This window comes from Balaenoptera ricei, chromosome 17 (genome assembly GCF_028023285.1).
Source record: "Balaenoptera ricei isolate mBalRic1 chromosome 17, mBalRic1.hap2, whole genome shotgun sequence".
In the NCBI taxonomy this organism is placed as follows: Eukaryota; Metazoa; Chordata; class Mammalia; order Artiodactyla; family Balaenopteridae; genus Balaenoptera; species Balaenoptera ricei.
In genome coordinates, this window is record NC_082655.1 from 82742526 (window position 1) to 82754915 (window position 12390).

General features: G+C 45.7%; 1 protein-coding gene and 1 pseudogene across 8 annotated transcripts in view; one reads left to right on the forward strand and one right to left on the reverse strand.

The window, feature by feature from the left end:
* Nucleotides 1–12390, reverse strand: part of SPIDR (scaffold protein involved in DNA repair) — a 358585-nt gene that overhangs the window by 23534 nt on the left and 322661 nt on the right. The window lies entirely within an intron of this gene.
* Nucleotides 1116–2831, forward strand: LOC132352010 (mortality factor 4-like protein 1; annotated as a pseudogene).

The window sequence follows — 12390 nt, forward strand, 5'->3', positions numbered from 1 at the left end:
TTGCGGCGAGCGGGGCTACTCTTCGCTGCGGTGCGCGGGCTTCTCATTGCGGTGGCTTCTCTTGTTGCGGAGCATGGGCTCTAGGCGCGTGGGCTTCAGTAGTTGTGGCTCGCGGGCTCTAGAGCCCAGGCTCAGTAGTTGTGGTGCACGGGCTTAGTTGCTCCGTGGCATGTGGGATCTTCCCGGACCAGGGCTCGAACCCGTGTCCCCTGCATTGGCAGGCGGATTCTTAACCACTGCGCTACCAGGGAAGTCCCTTAACAATGTTTATATATAATAATGTTGTTTACTTTTTGAAAAGCTTGTGGCCTTAATAATTAATGTTACATATTCTTATTTCTCTCAACATTTAAGAGCAAGTACTATTTTAAGTGCTTAGGATCCAGCAGTTAACAAAGTCGAAACACTCAGAACTGAGAATGAGGGTCTCAGCATCACGGAGAACAAGACTCAAAGCTTCCCACAGTCTTTTAGACCCTCACACCAAACACAACAGAAACGTGGCGTGCAGGATGTGGCCTACAGCCAAAACCAAGATTCTGGGTCCAAATCAAGCACAAAAGCGGTAAGCAAAGGGGGACACACGAGGGAAATTCACTCTCTCCGTCTCCTGACAGCAGCTGTTTGTGTGGGTGACTGGACAGGGCCGGGCGACCAGGGCCAGCTGAGGTTCAGAGGCAGCTGGCTGGACACCGGCTGGACGCTGGGGGCCCGCTGCGCCTCTCTGCCGGGCGTCGTCCACCCGCTCCTGCCCTGAACATCCTGCTTCTTTCCACACAGCTCCCTGAAGGACAGGCACCGAAGTGCCAGCCCACGTGAGGGGCTGGAGACTCGGTGAACGAATAACCAGCACTCACACAGTCTCATACACACCCACACAACTTCTGAGAACCTCGCATAAACAGAGTCATGTGGTGCATGGCATGTCGAGTTGGCTTTCGTCATTCGGCACAATGTGCCCGAGATCCATGCAAGCTGCCGTGCCATCAGCAGCTCGTCCCTGTTTACTGCTGAGTGCCGTCCACGGCGTGGATGTGGCGCAGCTTGTTTGCCATTCACCTTTGAGGAACATCTGGGTTGTTTCCAGTTTGTGGCTATTACAAACACTTGGGTACAGATTTTTGTGTGAATGCAGATATTTGTTTCTCTGGATAAATGCCCAGGAGTGCAGCTGCTTGGATAAGTATGTTCAGTTTTTAAAGGATCTGCCAGCTCTGCTCCTGGGGGGCCACACCACCTTACACGCCCACCTGCAACATATGAGAGATGGTTTCTTCCCATCCTCACTGGCATCCGATGTTCTCACTGTTTTTCATTTTAGTTTTTCATGTTTAGCTGTTTAGGAGCATGCTAATATCTCACCATGGTCTTGACGTGCTTTTTTCTTAAGGACAGTCATGTCGAACACCTTTCCGTGTGTTTATTTGCCATGTGATGTCCTCTTTGGAAATGTCTCTTCATGTCCTTTGCCCATTTTCTAATTGGACTGCTTATGTGTGTGTGTGTGTGTTTACTGTTGAGTTTTGAGACTTCATTATATAGTCTACGATATAAGGTTTGCAATATTTTCTCACGGTCTGTAGCTTGTCTTTTCATTCTCTTAACACAATCTTTTGCAGAGCAAAAATTTTTAATTTTGATAAAGTCCAACTTACTGATTTTTCCTTTCATGGATCATGCTTTTGTTGTCACATCTTAGAACTCTTTACTCAACAAGTCCCAAAGGTTTTCTTTATAGTTTTATGTTTTATATTTAAACCTAAGATCTATTGTGAGGTATGAGATTTAGGTTGAGATTAATTTTTTGCCCATATACGTCCAGTTAGTTGAAGACTATCCTTCCTCCACCAAATCGCTTTGTTTGCACCTTGGTCGGGAATCATTTGGCCGTAACCCCACAGGCCACTCCACAAGCTCTCTCCACTGATCAGCGTCATCCCTCCACCAATGCCGCAGTTTCCTGTAGCCATAAGTTTTGAAATTGGGTGTGATTCCTCCCACTTTATCCTTTTTTCAAAACTGTTTTATCTACTCTAGTTCCTTTGCATTTCCAGACAAAGCCAATCAGGAGCAGTACGCAGAGGGGAAGATGAGAGGGGTTGCCCCTGGAAAGAAGACTTCTGGTCTGCAACAGAAAAATGTTGAAGTGAAAACAAAAAAGAACAAACAGAAAACACCTGGAAATGGAGACGGTGGTAGTACGAGTGAGACACCTCAGTCTCCTTGGAAGAAAAGGGCCCGAGTAGCTTCTACTGTTGAAAATGAGGAAACATTCATGTACAGAGTTGAAGTTAAAGTAAAGATTCCTGAAGAACTAAAACCATGGCTTGGTGAAGACTGGGACTTAATTACCTGGCAAAAACAGCTCTTTTATCTTCCTGCCAAGAAGAATGTGGATTCCATTCTAGAGGATTCTGCAAATTACAAGAAATCTCGAGGAAACACAGAAAATAAGGAGTATGCTGTTCATGAAGTTGTGGCAGGGATCAAGGAATACTTCAATGTAATGTTGGGCACTCAGCTGCTCTGCGAATCTGAGAGACCACAGTATGCTGAAATCCTCGCAGATCACCCTGATGCACCATGTCCAAGGTGCATGGAGCGCCACATCTACTGAGATTATTTGTACATACTGGAGCAATGTTGGCCTATGCACCTCTGGATGAGAAGAGCCTTGCTTTATTACTGAATTACCTCCATGATTTCCTAGAATACCTGGCAAAGAACTCTGCAACTTTGTTTAGTGCCAGCGATTATGAAGTGGCTCCTCCTGAGTACCATCGGAAAGCTGTGTGAGGCGCTTATACTCACTCGTGTTTGGATCTCTGTAAACACATTTTTGTGTCTTAGCCCTTCTCTTTTACAAATGATGTACTTTGGAAACGTTAGTGTATAACAGAAGTGATGTTTGTTTTCTGTTTGATTTTAAACAGAAAATAAAAGGGGTTACAGCTCCTTTTTTTCTTTTTTTCTTTTCATTTCAAAGTTGCTACCAGAGAATTCAATGATGGACAACAGAGAGACGTGCCGTAGAGTGTTTTACTGCTTAGCTGACAAAGCTGCGCTTGAATGCTGGCGGTTCTATTCCTTTGACACCGTGCACTTTGATAACGTGTGTTAATGCTGTACGACAAAACGCCCTGATTCCCAGTGCCTAAGGTTCCGTTCAGTGTGTATAACTGAACACACTCGTCCATTTGTGCCCCCCCTTCTTTACGGTGCTTACAGTGAAGAGCCCATCCTTTGCAAGTCATCCATGTTGCTCCTTAGGCATTTTATCTTTGCTCAGATTGTCAGAGAATGGTGGCTTGTTTCATGGTTTTTGTATTGGTGTCTAATCATGTTTTAACATGACAGACACAATGCATTGTGTAGCTACAGTTTTCTGGAAAAGTCAATATTTTAGAAATTGTTTTTCAGATCTTCAATAAATTTTTTCCTTAAATTTCAAAAAGAAAAAAAAAGTTTAGAATAGGCCTGGATATATCTACAGACATTTTTGCTGGGACTTTCATGGGTACTGCATCAAGCCTACACCATCTTTTGGGGAGAACCAGCATCTTTACAACGTTGAGTCTTCCACTCCATGGATGTGGCACACCTTTCCATTTATTTAGATCTCTGATTTCTTTAATCAGTGTTTTGTAGTTTGCAGCATACAAGTCCTGACATGTTTTGTTAGATTTATACCTAAATACTCCTTTTTGGGCAACTGTAAATGCTGTGTTTTTAATTTTGGTTTTCAAAGGTTCATTGCTAGTATATAGAAATGTGACTGATTTGTGAAGGTTAATCTTGTATGCTGCTACTTTGCTGAACTGACTTACTAGTTTTAGGAATTTTTTTTTTTTCTTTTGTAGATTCCTTGGGATTTTCGACATAGACCATCATGTCATCTGAAGTAGAGACAGTTTTATTTCTTCCTGTCTTTTTGCTTTTCCTTGTCTTATTGTGATGGTTAGTCTATTTAGTACTTTTAAAGTACCCTACCAGAATCTAACATTTAACTTCCACTTTTAAACACACTGATATAGGAAAAAACTCTTGAGAGGACGTCCAGGACAGCAAATACAATAAACAGCACGTGAAGAGTGTCAGGGTGTGATGCTGGCGGCAGAACGCTGGCAAAGCTGGATGAAGAGAACAAGGCTGACACTTAAAGGTCAAATTCACTGCCCTGTTCCCTCACGTGTAGACCGATTTCTCTCATTTCTTCCCTCTTCCTCCCCACCCCCCAGCCCGATGATGAAACTACTCAAAGAAAAGCTGGGCCAGGACAACAAAAACTACTAATCCAGGTGGACTTGCAGAGAAAAAACAAACACACCCCTTGTCATTCTATGCACATCTGCTTGAAGCTCAACGCCTGCTTTTACCAACTGGACTGGCCGTTTTGGTGACTTAAAAAAGTGGTAGAATACTACCGAGAGAGTCAGCCTTTTATTACCTATTTGCTAAGTCTGGGAATCTAAATTTCATATACTCTTTGTCTTCCATATAACCTTGTGAACAAATAATGGAAAAAGGATACCTTAATTTCCTCAAGAAACAGGTCATAATCTATCTGCCAACAGGCTTTTACTGCAGCTGGCTTCACTAAATCTTAGACTTTTAGAAAAATTACCTAAAGATGAACTTTCCTAGTGGGCAAGGTGGGTAAACTTGAAAAGCGACCTTTGCGAAGGCAAGCGTGGCTGGTGACTGGAGTGCCTTGGAGTGAGCGAGCGCCGCAGCTCCTTGGGGGGGCCAAGCACACTCCCCCAAGGCCAGTCCCTGTGGCCCAGTCCCCAGGGCCTCCTCTAGGGCTGGCTCAGCTCTTCCACTCTCTCCAAGGCAAAGGCCACCTCTGAGTGTGACCAGCTGCTGCAAGTGTTAAGAGGTGCCTTCTCGCACATCTTCACTTGGGGAGACCCCCCCAGGAGAGACGGATGAGGATGGCTGCACCACACTCTTTGAATCTAACTGGACTGCTTGAGACTTGGGACTGCAACAGAGATGGCGGGTCAGCGGGAACACTGCTCCTCACGCCCCCAGGCCTCGGGGCTCCCGCTCCCACTCCCGCCCCCCATGCTTCTGGAGATGGGTGTTCGCTCTGGGGGGCCTGGAGCCCGCGGGGTGCAGAGTGGATGCCTTCATCTGCACTGCAGGTGAGCCCTGAAACCTCCTGGCCCTGTTGTGCTCCCTGCAGGACTCTGATTCTCCCACTTCTAAGCCTGCAGCGGCTGAGGGCGGTGGGAGCAGCGCAGGCTTTCTGGGAGGGTGCAGCAGCACGAGGTAGCTAGAAATAGTCAACCGTCTGGGATACATGCCTTCTACAGGCTGAGACACAAGCCTGGCTGGCTGAATACCTTGTTCATGCTGCAAAGGCATTTGGGTATTGATTAAAACAAAACAAGACAACATTTTCCAGCTCATTTGCAGTAAAAAAATTACAAATACAGAGCACTGTAGTTAACTTCAAAAACATTTTCTGATTTGTTGCTTTAATAATTACCAGCTCCCTAAGAGAGAAAAAAGTGTTGCAAAGATTAAGGGTTAGTACACAAATAGAGATACTTACCTGGAGCAAAGCTACTGATTTCTCAGAATGAGAAAACCCATTCTGTTGCCTGCATTTTGTTGTTTGTGGGATATTCTGGAAGCTGTAAAAATCTAAGTAGAAAATACACAAATGAGTCACACAGGGAGGGGACCGACTTGAGGCCATCTCTGAAAAAAGTCTCACAAATTCAGCATAAGAGTCTGAAACGATGCCCACATTCAGGTGTCTCTCCTGGACGGACGAGAGCCCAGGTTTGCCCTCCAGGGAAAACAATCGAGCCGAGACCCCACATCAACTGCTGAATTTCTGGCTGAGAAAGGCAGCCTCTAACCCTTACCCCCGACGCTCTCCGTTGCTCTGACAAGAGGAAGAGGACCGGGGCTAGTCCTGGGGCAGCCCCCGCAGGGCTGCCTGGCGCAAAGAAGAGGCCACGAGAGCGGAGTGCGCCTGAGGACGACAGCAAGAGGAGTTTTAGAAACGTCACAGATAGACGGGGAAGGAGCAGGGGCTCTGGCCTCGCCACCATCCGGAAGGATGCTGAGTGTACACGTCTCACACTGATTTTATAGACCGCGCAGCCTCCCTGTACAGAGGGCGACGGCCAGTGTCGCCTGGAAGCAGGTCCCCGGCTGCAGCCCGTGGGGAGGAAGCAAGGCGGAGAGCTCTCCCTGAGCTCACCAGGTTGTTCCCCGACACGCCTGCTCACCGGGCCTGTTTTCTGTGTTATTTTAGAGTTATTTTTCCATCTGATACTGCCTCATCTAACTACTCCCAAAGCTTCACCGGGTAATCTAAGACTGCCTGAATCACTTTCTTTTGGGTGTGGGTGGAGTGGAATTTGCTGCAGAAGATTTAAACCACAGTGGTGACGTCACCTCAGGATGGGATGCAACCTGTTCACTGAGTTAATTCATCCTCAGAGAGCTCAGAATTTTTTTTTTTTAAACCAAGCATTTAAATGTTCCTAAAATTTTTTCATGCAGTTGCTAATTTCTCTGTACCTACTGTTATGTAGTACTCATGGCTTTCTCATAAGACAGATTACCTGGAGATGGAATATTTCAGACCAGGGATTCTGAAAGTGGGGTCTGGAGACCCCTGGGTCTGTAAGACCCTTTCAAGGGACCCGCAAGGCCAGAACTATGTCCTGAGACCTTCTTTTCCCTTCTCTCATGAGTGTACAGTGGAGTTTTCTAGAGGCTGAACTATGTACGATACAGGACTGACTGAATGCAGAGCAGAGATGACAACCCATCGTTTCCTGTTGTCCAGACATTAAAGCGATCTGCAGAAAACATGAAATAAGGCTGCTCTTCTCACTAAGGTGGTCTCGGTTTAGAAAATACTTTTCATAAAAATTCTATTTATGTTATTATTTAATGGGTTTATTTTTAGGATTTTTAGGTGAACTAATAAATATTTATTTTTTTCCATTTTATTTTCTAATATAGTAATTATTGATCAATATAACCACATTAAAAAAATCTCCTTGGGGGTCTCAGTAATTTTGAAGAGTATTAACGGGTCCTGAGACCATGAAGTCTGGAAGTGATCTCTAACCCTCAGTGCCGCTCAAGATCCACCCTCTACCATCTACCTCCCTCCCTCCGTCTCCCTCTGTGCCCTCGACTGTCTTCCAGAAGGTAGCTTGTGTCACCTTACGTCCTTTTATGTCACCCTCATACACACACGAGACAACCTCGAATCAACTAAACAAACTTTTGCCTTGAGACTGAAATGCATTTCCTTCAGAGGTCTGGCTGCCAGAGCAGACACTACCAGATGGCCCTGGAGATCATGAGCAAACTGATAGGAGCCATGGCAACCTTGAGATCCTGAGGAGGTTAGATAATCAGTGACTAAACTACATCATTATGCTGGTGAGATAGGGAAATGGGGCAGTCACTTTGGAAAACACTTTGGCATAGACCCAGCAATCCCCCTTCTAGCTATCTACCCAAGAGAACTGAAGACTTATGTCCATATGTGCATCATGAATGTTCATAGCAGTATTACGATTCACGACAGCCAGAAAGTAACATGGAAGCAACCCAAATGTGCATCAACTGATGAATGGATAAATAAGTCTGGTATATCCATACAACAGAGTATATCAGGCAGCCATAAAAAGGAGTGAAGTACTGGCACGTGATACAACATGGATGAACCTCGAAAACATGATGGTCAGTGGAAGAAGCCAGGATGGTGCCTTTGTACGAAGTGTCCAGTATACGCAAATTCGCAGGACAGAGTGCAGGTTAGTGGCTGCCGGGGGGCTGGAGGGTGGGGAGTGGCTGCTCATGGGGAAGGCGTCTCTTTTGGGGGTGATGACACTGCTTCTGAATGAGACAGTGATGGCATCACGTCGGTCGGGCGTTCTGACCTCAGAGGCCACTCTCTGCTAAGAATATCCCATAAATACCTCAGAGATGTGGGGAATTACTAAACATTTTCCAAGCTTAGTTCAATGAATTTCAGGACAATATTTTTCAAATTTTATTCAACAGATAGAGAAACTGAAGAAAGGAAATTAAAGACACACAACTGAAATTAAGCCTTCTGCACTATTCCTTTGCTTAAATTTATTATATAACTATGAAAGATAAATTTGTAACTTTGGAAGTCCTCACATTTTGTAGGCTATCTGCTAGTAATATTAAAAAATGTCTTTCCTAATCTAGATTCTTTCCTCAAGATCTAGGATATAAAAATATTAACTAGCACAACTTTGTATTATAAAACAAGTTCTTTGCACATTTCTGTTCTGCCTCGGCAGGAAATGACACACACACACTCAGTTACAAGGGAAATAAGGAATTATTGCTGCATGCTGCTACCTGGAACTGCAGACAGTTCTTAGGCTGGTCTCATTCCCAGGTGGTCCTTATCATTTCAAAAGTGTCACATGATCTACTCACCAGTGTGGAAGCAGGAACACCCACGTTCCACATAAAATCTGTCAGCCCAGGTTTTCTGATAGATGCATATACTTTTTACCAAACGTTCTCACCAGTGTGCTCTGATACTTGAAACAAACCTGCCTCCTCACAGTCTATTCTATTACCATGAGTTCACATATGAAGTAGCCTCCCTTCATACACTCTTCCAAAGACAGCCTGCTGTTCCCGTTGGGAAAACTATAAGGAAAACCATGGAGGAAACCAGAGGACTGCAGTGATCTTGGGGGGATGGGGCGTCACCAGGAGGAGCACGCTGGGGGTGATGCCTGGACACCCAGCACATTTTTGTTCCTTGAATTTGGCGGTGGCTTCACGGGTGGCCCTACAGCCGTTCACTACGCTCTGCAACTGGGCATCGCCCATGCGTCTGTCGTGTTTCCCCATAAAGATCCGTAAAGAAGGAGACAGGTGCGCACACAATGACGTCTGTTGCTGGGAAGTGGCAGAAACTGAAAAGGGATACCCTTAAAGATACCAAAGGGAAAAGCAACCATTCTTCTTTGTTTACAGACATGCCTACGTTCACGAGAAAGATGTGGAATGAACACCAGTGGACAGGGGAGTATTAAATTCCCTTTACTCTTTGTGTGACTTTTTACAGCAGCAACCAGTGAAAGCAGCGGCTATACTGCTACCTCCCTTGCACATAATGCTGAAATGCCTGATCACAACATGAGGTCCCGGTCCAGGTCCAGGGGCCTTCGGGACCATCCTCTCCACTGTCAGTGATTCTACGGAGAGGAGCAAATTCTCTTGCTTAAAAAAAAAAAAACAGGGCTTCCCTGGTGGCGCAGTGGTTGAGAATCTGCCTGCCGATGCAGGGGACACGGGTTCGAGCCCTGGTCTGGGAAGATCCCACATGCCGCAGAGCAACTAGGCCCGTGAGCCACAACTACTGAGCCTGCGCGTCTGGAGCCTGTGCTCCGCAACAAGAGAGGCCGCGATGGTGAGAGGCCTGCACACCGCGATGAAGAGTGGTCCCCGCTCGCCACAACTAGAGAAAGCCCTCGCACAGAAACGAAGACCCAACACAGCCAAAAATAAATAAATAAATAATTCCCATTAAAAAAGAAAAAACAAAACAGTAATGAAAATGACCTTTCTTAAAAGTCATATTTTCATTAATAAGTGTCTAAGTAAACAGAAAAGAAAAATGCCGAACTAAAGCTGAGGCGCTCAGCGTGATGATTTACTAAGGATCTGATGCTCCTCCTGGTCACTCGAGATAATTCCAGCCCAGATGGCTCACTGCTGCTGTTTAACAAAAACAATGGAAAACACCAAGAATCTAACATCAACACCCCTGACAAGAAATGGTCCGACTTCTGACTTGAGGGCCGGGGACTGTGACTATAAAGCAAACGGGAAATTCACAGAAACGAATTCCCCTAAAACTGGAAGTAATCACGTGTGAGCTGTAGCCCCAAAGATGCAGCCGCAGGACTCTGACGGACCGGGCTCCAGGCCCACCTCACAGACGTGCAGCCAGGTTCTTACTTAGTCTCACGAGCTTCAAGGTCTTTATTTAACAACACAATAATCTGTTTTTCAATAAAGACTGATTTATTTTGTCTTGAATTTGGTGGTGGCATCACGGGTGATGCCTGTAGTGAACTGTAGTGAACAATGCCACCACCTAATCTGCCATCTAGTTGGAGAGTTGAAGGAAAGGAAAGAGGGGCTACAGTGACAGTGAAACTTCTTTTCTTTCCACTTCTGTGTCCCACATGAAAAGACAGGCATTTCACTGGCAAACTTATAAAGATTTAAGAGTGTTCTACCTATAATAAAAATGCGCGACAACAAAGAGCCCGAGCGCTGCAACGAAAGATCCCACATGCCTCAACTAAGAGCCAACACAACCAAAAAAAAGGGCTTCCCTGGTGGCGCAGTGGTTGAGAGTCTGTCTGCCAATGCAGGGGACACGGGTTCTAAGCCCTGGTCTGGGAATATCCCACATGCCGCGGAGCAGCTGGGGCTGTGAGCCACAATTACTGAGCCTGCATGTCTGGAGCCTGTGCTCCACAACGAGAGGCCGCGATAATGAGAGGCCCGCGCACCGCGATGAAGAGTGGCCCCCACTTGCCACAACTAGAGAAAGCCCTCGCACAGAAACGAAGACCCAACACAGCCATAAATAAATAAATTAATTAATTAATTTTAAAAAACTGTCATTTTTAAAAATGCGTAAGATTCTGCAAATTTGCCAAGGCACTTAATGAAAGCATAATTAAGTATTTGCACTTCATATTTGAGATTAACAAGGAACACCCCACCTAGCTTCTGAATCACATGACCCAGGGCCCTCACAATAACGGCTACTGCCACAGGCTGTTACCCTGAGAGAGGGAGAGAAAGAACCGTACTGATGTGTGCCATGTTCAGAGCTGCAATCAGTCCTTAATGCTTACTTTCCAACCACGTGGCCCTAGGAGCTGGCTGGGGGCTGGGTGGCCTGACACACCACCTCCCAATTTTGAACAGAATAGCTCCACGTGGGTTTGTTATTAACACGGAGCTTCCTCTTTGGATTCTATTTTTTAAAAGTTCAAAAGTTTTAAAACTACTGGTCCCTTACTGGTAGGTAATTATGATTTTTGTGAGAACAGTGCAGGGAGAGGGGGAGTACTGAGATCTGTAAGAGAAGGAATGAATGAAAAAGGAAAAAAAAATCCTGCCCATTTGCTGAATTCGAGACTTACCGTGCTGCCAGGTAAATGCACTAGATGAATGACTAACCTGGAGGGACACGGAGCAGTTGCTTTTATATTCTTGTATCAGCTGACCTTCCTTCTGGTTTCTTTGACCCCTGTTTTAACTAAATCTCTCTGTACTTTTTAACTCCACTGGCTTCATTACCCATTCTCTCCCATTATTATCAGACAATTGACAAAGCCAGCAATTTCCAACTGGATTTATTTTCTTTCCTGGAAAAAAATGGAACACTTCCAACTCCTAGTTATCGTTCTTCTAAGTTACTCATCTTTCTCTTCCTGTTTTATTTGTAAAAACAAGACAAGAAAGACTTACATCAATGTGGGCCAGAGTTTTACTTTTTAGTTAATTAGAAAAGAGAAAGGAGGAGGAGGGAGGGAAGAACCACTGCTTCTGCGGTGTTTTAGGGTGTGCAGGGCCGCTTCCGTGTTGTGAGCTCATCAAATCACCCAACCCCCGGGGGAGGCAGAGCTACTCTTCCAAGGCCCCCGCCTTCCCCTCTGCTGCCTCCGTTCAGTGACCAGCGACGCTCCCTCCAGAAGCTTTGGGTTTGCTTCTGAACAGCAAGTCCCCTCGCGTCAGCCAGGCCAACACAGCCAAATCACCCCAAGTGAACTGGGTTCTATTCTGTCCCCCAGTCACTGGGGGAAGGTGGTGGAGCAAGGGGGTAGACCTGAGCCACTTCTGAGATTTTGCTACCAGAAGAATTTTTATATGGCCAAGAACTACTGTGACAGTTTGCTTAGGTTCAGACTTCATCCTTTCTTAGTCAGGTTTTTACTGAATGCTCTGTTAACTGCTACAGAGGCTGAATAACACTTGGCTCCAGCGTGACAGTCTATTTTTGGTCAAAAGATAACAGGAATGACCTTATGGGTGGGAACGTGCTCTTCCACGGCTGTCTGCTTAGCAACCGGACGAACCTACAAGTCACACCCTGAAGGCCTTCTCGGCGAAGCCCCGCCCACTCCAGCAAAAACCTTCTTAGGTTGTCAGTGCTTCCCCACTGGAAGTTCAGACTGAACTGTGACTTCATCCCTGCGCCCACACCCAGGTGCTGTGTTAACGAATGACTGATGGAGAGAGACATGCAAGGACCGGTCAGAGCAGAACTTCTTTACCTAACTGACGACAGGGTGAATTTATTTTTATTAGATAGTTTTTGAAACACTA